This window comes from Solea senegalensis, linkage group LG14 (assembly GCF_019176455.1).
Source record: "Solea senegalensis isolate Sse05_10M linkage group LG14, IFAPA_SoseM_1, whole genome shotgun sequence".
NCBI classification, from domain to species: domain Eukaryota; kingdom Metazoa; phylum Chordata; class Actinopteri; order Pleuronectiformes; family Soleidae; genus Solea; species Solea senegalensis.
In genome coordinates, this window is record NC_058034.1 from 807,909 (window position 1) to 821,811 (window position 13,903).

A 13,903-nucleotide genomic window follows, 5' to 3' on the forward strand; every position below is an offset into this window, starting at 1 on the left:
TTATTGCAGATCTGTTTCAATCAGAAGTTAATTGGAGGCTTGTTAAACGATCGACGCAGATACACAGAAGACAAGAGTTGAGTTTAAAAATCAGAAGAAAGTTTGTGCCAATGCTCCAGATAACAGAACCAGGTTCAGATTTCTGTCGTCCATTTTGTTCATTTTGTTTAGACTACTTGTTTTTTGTGCGGGAGTGGTCTGTAACTACAGAAATCCATGTGGAAGACTAGACTAGACAATGTCAAATATAGATTTGGGCTGCAGTCTAAACAAGGCCTTAGTGTCTATGTTGGTTCATTTTGTTTGTTTCAGTTTTTCTGCTGTAGTTGTTCCCACTCTTGTTCCCACAGTGTTTCTTTGCTCCCTGTGTTCCAAAGTTAAATTACATATATGTATTGATATCACCTAAGTGTTTGCTAATGGAAATAATTATTTCTCCAATTTCATCCATCAAACCAACCCACTTGTAGTCAGACTGATTCATGTGATTAGAGAGATTTCCCAGTCACACACACACACTCACACACACACACACACCCAGAAGGTTAGGACTGATGATGACAGATTTATTGATGAGCCGCGTAACACACTCCAACTATAACCATACAGGCTTTAATTATCTCCCCATGCATCAAAAGTTGAATTTGTCCCTCACTATATCTATATAAGTGACTCTTTGCTCCACATGCAGTGGATAATATCATCTGTGTTAGAATCCTAAGAACATATTAACATCACAGCCTTTCATCATCTACAGCTTCTCATGACTTTTATCATCTCTCTGTTGCTGCCTGGCTTTCATTCTTCTCTCACACTCATCTTTTTCCTCCACACTGACATGCAGAGTCCAGCAGGTAGAGAGCACTTCAGGTGGAAATTCATTTTCAGGGATGATTACAGCCGCAGTCCTTATTTCTGCCTGGTGTTGACAGAAGTGGGAATATTAAGGATTCTAAAACCAAGAGTGCAGAATTATCTTGGTGTAGATATAGACAAAGACGTGAATTTCACTGTGCGGCATCCATCCCAGATATCGACAACACCTGTCATAAGCAGCAACACTGCTACCACACGGCAATTCATTTCACAAGTAGACTTATTAAAGTGCTCTCCATCCTCACACACACACAGGTTCCACAATCTGCTTCTCAAGCAGTAATATACTGTTTGGAGGACACGGATATATCTACTGTAGCGTCGGTGCTCGCTTCATAGACAATAAAACATACAACAAACTGAACTATTATTAGGAGTTCACTTGTGAGTCTGGCTCATACTGTAGCTGTAAGTGGACCATAGAGGTTCTTGACCACGCTGCAGTTGAAGGACGGTAGTGAGACACAAGACAGTGCAGTCCAGTGCGGAGTCATCATAACATGTGAATCATTAGAATCAGTTCATTAAAATGATTTGTTCACCTAATCGTTCAGCATTACCAGAGTCCCCGGGGCAAAAGGCAGGATTGCACCCTGGATGGGTTGCAAGTCCATTCCTGAGGAGTTTATGGTCTCAGTCGTTTCAGCTTCTTCAATAGAACATAATGTGAATTTTGTATATTATGTTCCATTTTGGAGGACAGTTGATGATAAAGTACAACACATATGAGTGGGCATCAACGCTGTCTTATAAGTGCCTGGTTGCAAGTGACGTCCGTGAACCTCCAGTTGCAAAACCTAAACAGTTCCAAACATCTTGTACCTCAATCTGTTTCATAAAAAGGCTGCTCTCATAAAACAATAACCATGCATAATTCAGATTGCATGCTGCATGTCTCAGAAGCCATAGATCTTTGCATGTATCCAAATATGATGCATTTCAGACACAATTTGTATTCACTGTGACAAATCATCTCCCTTTGCTCTCGCTCCCTGAGAATATGCGGCGACTGCAAACATAACGGCTGATATTTTAATTGAATTACGACACCGTGACAGGCTTTCAAAGAGGAGAAAGAGACGACAATAGGGCCAGCTTCAGCGCTACACTGTAAATGGTAAATATGAACATCATCCACATTAAGGGGGAATATGCAAGGAAGTCTAATTTATACGTCCTTAATTTATGTTTTCCAACATAAAACCTGTGGAAAGAGAAGCCAGCGGTAAATCAGCGGAATGAGTCGGTGACTTTACGGCCACACAGCCATCCAGGATGGTTACCTGCCACGACGTTTGAAGTAGCACGCTGTCAGCAATATGTTTGAATTACCACAGTTGCCGTATTGTCTGCGGCAGGCTCCGTGAATCTGCATAATCACACAGAGGAGGCGCTCGGGCTCAGCAGGTATCATCACTGTTTGGTTCCCTCGTCCCAGTTTCATATCACAGTGACTGAAACGTGAGCGCAGAGGACTGAAGAAATGATTTTTGGTGCGACATCTGCAGACTTTATACTTTTCCCTTTAACAGATGAAAGCAGACGCGGTCTCATGAGATTAATGCCCAGTCAATAAATGACCTCGAAATGAATTAAAGGTAGATTACAGCCTATTTTTTGAACAACCTATAGCCACAGAATATACATAATTGCTTTTAGCTTGGATTAATCAATGCTTATTCCCTAAGTGCACTGTTTCTCTGCAGGCAGTCTTCTGCAAGGTCGACTTTAAACCCACTTAACGATCATTTGATCAGAAAGAACAGAGGACTTATTTACTGTGAGTCAGCTTAGAGGCACTTAAGAGATTGTGCATATTGAAGCTTTTATATTTAAAATGTATTTATATAGCATAAACACACACTGGAAATACAGCGTTCCTTGTACATGTTTACCTCTTGGGATGAGTGATACTGTATATGTTGTACATCACCATCTGTTGTGCCAATTATAATTCATTATCTGCAAATTATCATGATTTACCTTAAATTCCGCTTTGTATGATACTTCCAGTTGCAACAGATTTTCAGTGAAGTTCTCACCTCCTCACTTTGTCTAAAGAGTTAGTGCTTACCTGATCTCTGTATAACTCATATTTTGTGTGTCGTTGTGTGAATGTTCACAGTGTCACACATTGTGTTTTGTTGGTTGCATCTGCTAGCAAAGGTAACTGCCGTGAGTTTGCCCAGTGTTTCCTGTCACCCAAAGTTACCGTATGGTACTGGTATAGTATGTTAGTATGGTAACAGAGGTGAGGCAAGCGCTGCTTCCTCTAAAATGTCATAAAATATGGTTAAATATCTGCTGTTGTATTTATATTTCATTACTAAAAGAGCATTAGAACCCTGTCAACTGCTAATTTGATCAGAATCAGCAGATCTTTTGACACAATTTTCTGTACAGAATATTTTTTTTTACACTGCGATGAGCGAGATGCTGATTGGATAAATGCAGCAGAATGGTCACTTCCATGGAAGCTCAGCTTCTCTGGGAGTCAACGGAGCAGTGGGCGGGTGCAGATGCTGCACTGATACATGATGATTGGTGGAACTGTCTGAAAAGCAGAGTCAGTTGTTGATTGTCAACTTTGTAGAAATATACACAACACCATGTAGATTTTGTGAGTAAAGTATAGAATTGGCACCCTCTTACCCGTTTCTCTGCCTCCGTTACATAATTATTCACTGTAAATAAAAACAACATTGTAGCATTTTCTTGTTTCAACTACATAAATAATGTTTTCCTTGTTCCACTGTTCGTTCATTGGTCGGTTTGGTCGTGAGGGACAAAGAACATTTTCTACTAAATGAACCGAGGGCAGAATTCATACATAAATAACTGAGCCTGAAATGAGCTTCCCCTGTTTCAAAGACCAGCAACCGCCACTGTATGCTAATAATTGTGTCATATAAAAGTAATTTTATGGTAATATCTTCTTATTTCTGTAGTCCTCACAAAATATTAACTTGGCAATAACAACAGAAAATGTGTGTGGTACATAAGAGAGGATGGATGTTGTAAATACCAATTTTGATTCACACACATTTTTATGTGAAGCCATTACGCTGATGGTAGCCTGTAATGTAGCTCCCACTTTCACTACTGACATTGACTTGGTGTTTTCATTGTGGAGCTTTGATGGGGCAGCTAATGGGATGACATGTGTTGGTTGAATTTTATCAAATGGTAGTTCAATTCAAAATCACTCTATGTCGTTACTATAGAACTTCATCACATACAAGGATATACTTGCTTCAGTGCTATGCTCCATCACGGTCTCCATCACCTGTTGATTAGCTGCTGACTGTACCCAAAATCAGGCTGAAGCTCAGAGGGGCCCGGTCTTTGGCACCCTTGGCTCCCAAACTCTGGAATGGGTTGCTTTTTAATATTAGATAGGCCTCTTCAATTCCTGTTTTTAAAGCGCTTGTCTTAGGACGCACTTTTCCTTGGCTTTTGATGCAGTGTGAGCTGTTGGTGTTGTTGCAGAACTGTTGTTTTCTCTGTTTTTAAAGCCTTGTGGATGTGAGATGTTGTGTTTTTCACTGATTTTATTTTATTTTTTAAAATATTTTATTCATTTATTTTTGCCCGTGTTTTGTCATTTTAATGTTATTGTACAGCACTTTTGGCACCTGTGTTGTTGCTCTATAAATAAAGTGCATTGGATTGGATATACTTCAAAAACCTAGAAAACATGACATGCACATTTTTGTATTATTTTCAACATAGTCTCCTTAGGCCATTTGTGTTTACTGAGTAGTTATCCTTTTGCTGTAGACAGTCTTATCTTGAGCCTCCAAATACTCCCATAGACCATATCAAAAATGTATGTAGTCTTGAGGTTTCCTCGCTAAAGCCAGCCTAGAAGTACAAATATATTGAATGGCCAATTGAACGCAACTCCACTGCTCACTTTGTTATCAATTACTAGATACAGATAGTAAATGAGTTCCCATATAGTGGGAAACACAATAACGTATGAGTGGACATAAGAAAGACAATAGAAAGAAACCTGGCTGTGGGTGATGTCTGTGAATTTCTGGTTTCAAAAGGTCAACATGGTGTTGGCCAAATCATGATCCTGGAGGCTTTAAAACAGGGCCTCAGATTCTTACTGGTCATGACACATTTTCCAGTACAGTTGATTCAGACTGAGTCGCACCCTTTGGTCCAAAAAAAAAAAAGACAGTATAGTGTACAGTTTTGCCCCAAAATGTGAATCAGGCTGATACATTTTTGAGGTACCATCGTACTTTACAGTAAGTATAATCTTAAATGAAAAAATTGGATTATTGATGATTGTCTCTGTATCCTTATTTTTTATTTTTTTTTTAAAAACAGACACATTTTACCATTTTTACAAATGTATTTTCATTTGAGCCCTGTGATGGACTGATGACCTGTCCATGGTGTACCCCACCTTTCGCCCTGTGTCCACCGGGATTGGCACCACTGACCCCCCCCATGTGGAGGATAAAGCGGTAGAATCAGTATCAGATATCAGAATAAGAAATAGTCTTATTGCTGAGTATGTAACAATGAAAGATAAAATGAGGAATTTGCTTTGGTGCATGAGACAACACAATATAACATGACAATACAATACAAAAAAGAAAACTTAAATATTTAGATGAAACTTATGCTTATGTATGGATGGAACTTCAGTGTGTCTCAGTGTCTTGTGTCCTGATGTGATCCCAGACTGAGAGCAGATCTCTGTGGGCGTCTCCATGTTCCTCCACTCTGCATTTATGACTCTTTATGGTTCTGTGTTATGGGGTCGTTTTCCTGCTGCGGAATGAATTTCAGACCAATCAAACGCCTCTGTGACAGTAACGGATGGAGAGGAGTCTAAATATATACACTATAGTATATAAATGAATGTCTAAATTGTAAATGTGCTTTTATTTTGCTAAAGTTGAAAAGCATCAATCCTGTTTGTTGGGGTGCGACTGCAGCACAAACAATAAAACAAAAATAGATTGATTTGTTTTCAGAGGCAAGAAAATTCACTTACATGGTTCTCTCGCAGAGTTTACCTAACAATAAATAATTGTATCCTCAGATACTAAAAGAAATCCTTGAAATATTTGCAATGACATGTATTTTTAAACACACTCCCATATAACATCATGTAGACATGGCTGTTTCATCCTTATATGAAGCCTGTCACATTGTTTTCCAGTGTAAGTGATTCAAGAAAAAAATAGTCACCTCACAAATTTCTCTGTGGGTGTCTCACACCCCCCACCAGGTCTCTCTCTCTCTTATAACGCAGTCACTCTGCATGGTTGGGACACGCTTCTCAAATATCTTTTCCAAAGGCCACGATCCGTAACAGAATTTTTATTATTATTACTGTTATTGTTATCATCGCTGATATAATGCAAAGTTTTTGTCATCATCATCACTTGGTTGCTGCTGCTTGTTGCGTCCTGATTACAGCTCTCCGTCGCCCTCCGCTCACTTGATGTGCTTATAACGCTGATGGACAAAATGTTCAGGTCACACATTCCGCTCGTTCCAGAGAATCAGAGAAGTGATTAAATGAAAGCCAGATGATTTGAAAGGAGGTTTTCATGAGTGTGCTCATTCATGTGTTTTTGTCTCTACTTAACCCTCACTTTGACTAAAGTACAATTCTTTTATACTCTTTTATTCCCACTGCAGCTATTAAGAACATTCATAGTAGGGAGTTACCACACCCTAACCTTTGGTTTGCCGAGGGCCTTTTTATGTGTAGTTTGCATGTTCATCCCATGTAATGGTCTTTATTTTATTTTATGAACACTTTTCTTATCTCAATCACCACTGAAATCTGCATTACACTATATGTTTTGCCATTCACCAATTCCTACAGCACATTTTCTATCTATCACACATCTTTAATACCCATTTATGCGCTGCCAGTCAGCAACATGGTTTGCCCAAGACTAGCAGGGCTGGGAATCTAACCCACGACCTTCCAGTTGAAAGACGACTGACTCTACCACTAGGCACGGTAAACGAGGTAAACGGGTAAAAGGTAAATGGGTGACCGATAAAAGGGTTGGGATAAGAGGGGAGGAGAGAAGGAGTGAGAGGTGGGAGGACAGAGGAAAGAGACCAGAAGCAGGAGTGTATGTGAGAGAGGGAGACAATGAAATCATAGAACAATAGAAAAGTAGATTACAACAGTCCTTAACTAGTGTTAAAAGCCAGCAAGAAGAGATTTGTTTTTGAAATTGCTCAAGGGCATTTTCTTGGCAGCTCTCACATGTAAAGGAAGGAGCTGCAGCAGGAAAAGGTTGTATATCCACTGTTTTTTAGCTGACCTCAGAGCTCCGCCTGGAGTGTGTGGCTTTAAGAGCTCTATCAGGTACACAGGTGCCATGGCATTGAGGCATTTGAAAGTAAGTAATAGGATATTGAAATGAATCATAAAAATAGACAGGGAGCCAGTGTAAAGAGGCCAGAACAGACAAAAGACAGCAGCCTTTTGGACAACCTGTAAGCATCGGAGAGACCAAGACCGAGAGAGTTACAGTAGTCCAGACGAGATGTAATGAAGGCATGAATTGTCCTCTCAAAGTCTGCCAAGGGAAGGTAGGCCTTCAATTAAGACTCCTTAGCAAGAAGTCTTAATTGGAAGAAGCTTGTTTCACTTCTGAGCTTATCTGTTTCTCAAGTTTCTCAAAGCTGCTTTACACTAAAAGAAAGTGATGGTAGCTCTACAACTGAGCTATTGTCACTGCAAATGTTGTAGTTTTTAAAAAGTAGACCCCGAGGGAAGCAGGTACACTGAGAAAATAATAGACCCCAGGATAGAGCCCTGAGGCACCCCACAGGTAAGTGCAGAAACGGCTGAGGAATATTGACCTAGTTGAACAGAGAAGGTTCTGTTTGTTAAACCTGAACCAATTAAGGACTGTGCCCCCCGATGCCCTCACACAACTCAAGGGGAGACCAAAGAACAATATGATCATCATGGCAACAGTCAAGTCCAAGAGCACCGAGGCAGCAGTTTCCTGTATAATCAACAGTCAAAAGTAGACATTTAAGAGGGCTAGTGAGAGTAAATATCACACTGCAACATGTGCAGAGCCTCTGCCCCTTCAAGTCAAAGAGAGCTAGTGGAAGTGGTTCAAGCTTCTGATCATCCTGCTGGGTGCCTTCCAGAGGACACTGCAGGGGTGGATCCAGAAAATACTGGAGGGAGGGTGCATTCCATCTGGCCTGGAAATGCCTCGGGATTCCCCAGAGTGAGCTGGAGAGAGTCGACAGGGAAAGAAATGTCTGGCACACCCTGTGTAGCCTGCTACTGTGTAGGGAACTTGCCAGGGATGAATGGATGCATGAGTGGATGGTAGGTTTTGGCAACCATTTATGAACAGATTATGTATGTCAATATGCAGACTATCTATAGGTGAAGGAGAAGATTTGGGGCCTGGGAGCCTTTTGAATTTTTTTATGTCTAGTTTGACTATCCACCTTGAGTGGGCTTGGGTTTCCCGCTGAGTTACCATCTGTGTGGGAGAGCAAAAGAGCTGGAACATGATAGAATGCACCAGCTACTGAGCTTTAATATATCCCCAAAGTAAACAAATAAATAATCTGAGAGTACAAGTCGTCTCTTAACTGCAAAATTTAATTCTTGGCACAGATATAAGTTTTATTCTTAACTAGTAGCCCCAGAATATTGCCCATTGCATCCTGAGGCTAATTCATCATCAGATGATATAACCAATGGACTCCAACCTCAGGGTTAGGGTAACCCTAACATGATCTGCTGTCATTTAAAGTATATTTAGTAGCACATAATGTTTGCTGTCACATTTGATTTGTGTAATCTTTGGTTGTTAGAGTCAACTGTGAAGCACATATGGTTTTGTGTTCAGTGCTAAACTGAGATCCCACGATGATTTCACTCCACTCTTATAGCAGCAGACAAAGAAATTAAATATTGATTCCTGGTGTGGCATGACATGCTGGAATTACCCATTCTTTCTGCTCTAACTCAGTCCTTCTCTCTCTTATTCTCTTTGTCCTCCCTTTTTTTTCACCTCTCTAAGAAACACTCCTCACATTTTACGTGTCAGTGTTTCTCCTACTCTGACACTTTTCTCTAACATACTGTATCTGGTTATAATAGAGAAGAGGTGCAGACTTTAAATCTTCTCTCCGGCAGACGAGACAATAGTTTATCTTTATGTCTTCACCTTTGAATATGATCATGCTTTGTGACATATTTCTTTAGATTTGTTTTTATTTTCTTGCTTTCAGTCAATATGACAATCAAAGCAGCTGTTTTTCTCCTCGGGGATCTTAACACACTCCAACAACAGATGGGATGTGGACAGTTTTCCTGCATAAAAGCAGTGTCTTTGTTTTTTTCTTCACAATTTTGTGATCATTGGTATGTTAACATTTTCAGGGTGCATTAGTCGTCAAGGCCCTGAAATTAAGACCATACTCTCTTTAGTATGTACACATGACACTTTACAACCTGCTGTCTTCTGCAAACACTGAATCATTTTCAAATCCAAATTAGTGTCCAAGGAACTTAGCAAATCACAACAGTCAGTTCCAATTAAATATTGTCCTATAATCAGTTCATAACTTGGAAGTTCTTACCCTTTTAGTATTATTATTATTATTATTATTATCATAAAAGTTAGTATTTCAAAGACATTTCGTGCTGCGTCATGTATAGCTCTAATACGGTAAATATTGATCTGAAGCTTGGCTGAAAAAAAGAGGAATATTAAAAATGACAATATCTGCCATTACCTTGGTGAATGCATCTACAAGGCTCTTCTCTATTATTGCTCAGTTTGAACTTCAGCAGGTTGTCTTGACAATGTTTTCATACCTAAATGCATTGAGTTGCTGCCATGTGATTAGTTGATTTATTTTTGTTAACAAACGTCCAAATAAGTGTTCCTAATAAAGTGGACAGAAGAGATGTAGGACCTGCAACATAAAGAAAGAGTCGTATAAGCATTAATATACATTTCAGTGGATTGCTAAATAGTGTTTCTCCTGAGCACCGACCCTAAAATAAACTAGTGCGCATTGTTTTAACTTGTTCACTCATGGAAATGAGATGGACGGTCTGTGTTTGTGCACCAGCAGACTTACAACACTTGCAAATTGCACTGCTCAGTGGTGCTGGGGCTCTTTTCTAATCACAGGCAACCATGCAAATCGAGCCTAAATGAAGTTTATCCAATATCTTGGTTCAGCAACAGCATCCCGGTGGAAAAGACACAATACACACTCTGAATACAGATGTGAAGACGTGAAGTTTTGCTCCAGTGTACAACAATTAACACAACAGCTGCAGTGTGTTCTGGCTCAAAATGAAGTTGAAACGTCAAAATGTTCATACAGTTCATGTTCGTAAAGTTCAGTTCACAAGCTTGATAAGGTTAGGGGAAATGATTGGATTTCAGTCAGTTTTTCAGCTTCACTTCACTTCATTTGAACCAATAGATAGATACTGTATGTTTTCAGGCTTAAGACAGTAAGTTTGACTCGTGATCTTCTTCTTCATCCTCATTTTATTTCAGCCTCTCCCTTTAGGGGTCACCACAGTGGATCATCTGCCGCCATCTCGCCCTATCCCTTCCCTTGTGTCCTCTGTTACACCAACTGTCCTCATGTCCTCCTTCACAACATCCATGAACCTTCTCTGTGGTCTTCCTCTTTTCCTCCTGCCCGGCAGCTCCATCTTCAACAGCCTTTGTCCAACATAATCACTGTCCCTCCTCTGCATGTGACCAAACCATCTCGACCTTGGCTGTCTCACTTTATTTCCAAACTGCTCAGAGCTTTTCCTTGAATATGCTCATTTCTAATCCTTTGCATCCGGATCACTCCCAACAATAATCTCAGCATCTTCAGCTCTGCCACCTCCAGCACCACTGTCTCCAAGCTAAACATCATAGCAGGTCTCAGTACCATCTTGTGAAGGGTATTTTCCTTTCCACATTGTTAGTTTGACACAGATTCTGTAACTGATACAACTCTCCTCCCATATCTACGCTTGGGACAAGCACCAGGATTATACTTGTGCACCCCCTCTGGCTTAATATATTAAGTGCCTTGCCCAGGGACACTTTGGCAGGTAGCATAAATGTGTCTGGAATCAAACAAAGGCCTCCAGAGTTCACAATATACTAAAAATACAAAATAAAGAGCAAAAAACTGATGTATAAATGTCCTGATCATTAGCTGCTTGGTTTGTTCCTTCGTCCTTTTGTTCTTTGGTGTATTGTTTGACCGTCAGTTCATTAGTTTGTTCATTCTGTGGTTCATTGGTTCATCCATCCATCATCTAATTTGTTGGGCTGTTGTTTGGTTCAACCATCCATTTGTCAGTTCATTTGTTGGCTCATCCTTCCATTTGTTGGTTAGCTCTTTGGTTCGTTGGTTTGCCCATCCATCCACTCGTTCTTCGATTCTTCTCCACTCAGCACAGTCGCACGGTGGTGACTACAGCCTTTGTGTCAGCATTAACCACTCTGGCCAGTTGCCTCTTACCTCTTGTTTGCTCCCTGGATGTGTTTGTTTGTTTGTTTTTTGGCTTCATAGACAGTGGTCCATGAAAATGTGCACAACATCAGCAGTTTATTAAATGCAAATGAGCCGGTGTGCAGATGCCCCAGAAAAGTGCTCATGAAGGAATATGTAACATGTATCTGCAAATGTGTGTATCCATAAATGTCGGCCTATTTCTGTATCTCAGTGACATTTCATACACACACCGGCCACTTTAATAGGTACACACAACGCCTAATAAAGTAGCAAGACTGGCTCCTGTGGTCGTCTGCTGCTGGGGCCCACCGGCCTCAAGGCTGGTCATGTTGTGCGTTCTCCTCTGAAGGCATTTCCCCACCAAACTGCAGCTCACTGGATGTCCTCTCCCTTTTCTTTCTGAAATATAACAGCCCGTCTCACAGCAATAACCACACCATTTTTAAATCACATTAATCACCTTCTTCCTCTTCCTGACGCTCAGTTTGAACTTCTGCAGCTCGTCCTAACCACGTTGACACGACTTAATGCATTTAGTTGCTGCCATGTGATTAACTGGTTCGATATTTATGTTTCATTCCCATTCAAATTCATTCATCCGTTATGTTTATGGTACCAGCTGTGAACATTATGTTCATCTTTCACAGTTTGCAGTAAGTCCCTGTCAGTTCTCGGATCAGATTTAAGATGGCAGCACAGCTTTGGAATGAAGACTATCATATGGCAACACAATCGTCCTGTCACACAATTTTAAATATGAGCCTACAGAGCATATTTAATGAGCCAGAATTGTATCATTGTGGCCTGATGATTTTTCTCCTTTTATCTTGAGCAGCAAATCTAAAAAGCTGCTATCATTGCATTATATTGTCATGTATATTATGTTATTATATATTGAACAAATTACAAACCACATATACGTGTTGTCTGCTATGTAATAATGTCCATAGTGTGAACGTGTGACGGTTCCAGGTTTGTCCAATTACACGTCAGAGCACAAATGTGATGAGAGGGTGAATGAGACTCAAAGAAGGGGCTCATTTAGTCCAATTAGGTAATGTGACATTTCATTATCTGTTATGTTCACTCAGGTGGATCAGCATTGGCTGAATCAGTGACAGTGACTGAATGAGTCACATTTATATGACGTAAAAATGTTTGGGCTTTTTTCTCAGTACATAATTAGCTTCTGCCTCTTTATCAGGCTCAATTAAATTCACAGACACACACATGGGTTTGCATTGTCTTTCATTCATATGGACAGTCGTCATTTCAGGAGTTCCAGAACCATTCAGATATTTATTTCCTGATCAATTTTAACTAATATTTCAATTTAGTTTCCTGTCTCGAATATGTAATGTAGCAGAAAGAAGTCTCATTGAGATTAAAAGTTTCTATTATAAGTCGGTCAGAACACAGGCAGCACAAACAAAACAATACAGAGTACAATTCACAGAAATATGACTTATTGTATAGTAATACAATATTAAACTAAAAGAAGATTACAATCCAGAATGACAGATGTAGTAATATAGACCAGGAATCTGTGTGAATCAATCGGTTAAATCATTTACAGTCCAAATTATTCAGACTTCATTTGAGAAACATCCATGAGGAGCACGCCGCTCTCTAAGATTCAGCTGATTTTGCAAATGATTCAAAGCTGATGCAGCAAATTGGAACAACTTTCAACAACTTTCCTCAGTTCAGTGCACACTTTTGGGGACGTTTAGAAAAAAAAAGATTCCTGGTAGCATAGCCTAACCCTAAATAGAATAGATAACAAACCCAGAATTATGCCATTAATTCATAATAATAATAATAATAATAACAACAAGCCAGTTGTCAAATAATGAAGTGTGTTTTTCCATCTATTTGAATCATTTCTGCTTTTGACCTCTGAACTGACATTTAATGAGAGTCTTTAAAAAAAGTCCGTTCACATAGTATTTAATTACCTGGACACTTGATCTTGTCGATTCTCATCTCCGTTTTACTAGACGTGGAACTTCACTCTCACAGAAGTTGATTTGCATCTTCGTGATTCTCGTCACGTTCTTGTAAAAAAAAAAGAAAAAGAAAAAAGGTCTTTCTCTACTTTAATCAATTCTGATTTTTTTTTTTACGTCTGTTTTTTATGGCAGTTCTTTGTCGCTCTGTGGTTGGTTGAAGGACTAAGGCTAATTACCCAGTATATTTCAATTTCCTCCAAAACAAACCACAAATCTAAAATTCATCATTTCCTGAGTGTGGATTTTACCACTGCAGGCTTCACGCACAGCTCTCCCCATGAATTCCACAGTAATTGGCTGCTGTGTGTGTGTGTGGGGGGGGAGAGAAAAAACATTATGAAAAGTCTGTCCTCTGTGCAATCAACTTTTAAATGGCACACATGAAGAAGCATTTATTCCCACCCTGTTAACTCTCACAATTAGCCATAAGTGTGTAATGAAATGCCCTTCATGAATATTGATATGTGTGTGAGTGTCCCTGTCCTTCCAGTCTT

General features: G+C 39.8%; 1 protein-coding gene across 3 annotated transcripts in view; it reads left to right on the plus strand.

The window, feature by feature from the left end:
* Window positions 1–13,903, plus strand: part of LOC122780425 (inactive N-acetylated-alpha-linked acidic dipeptidase-like protein 2) — a 351,291-nt gene that overhangs the window by 243,677 nt on the left and 93,711 nt on the right. The window lies entirely within an intron of this gene.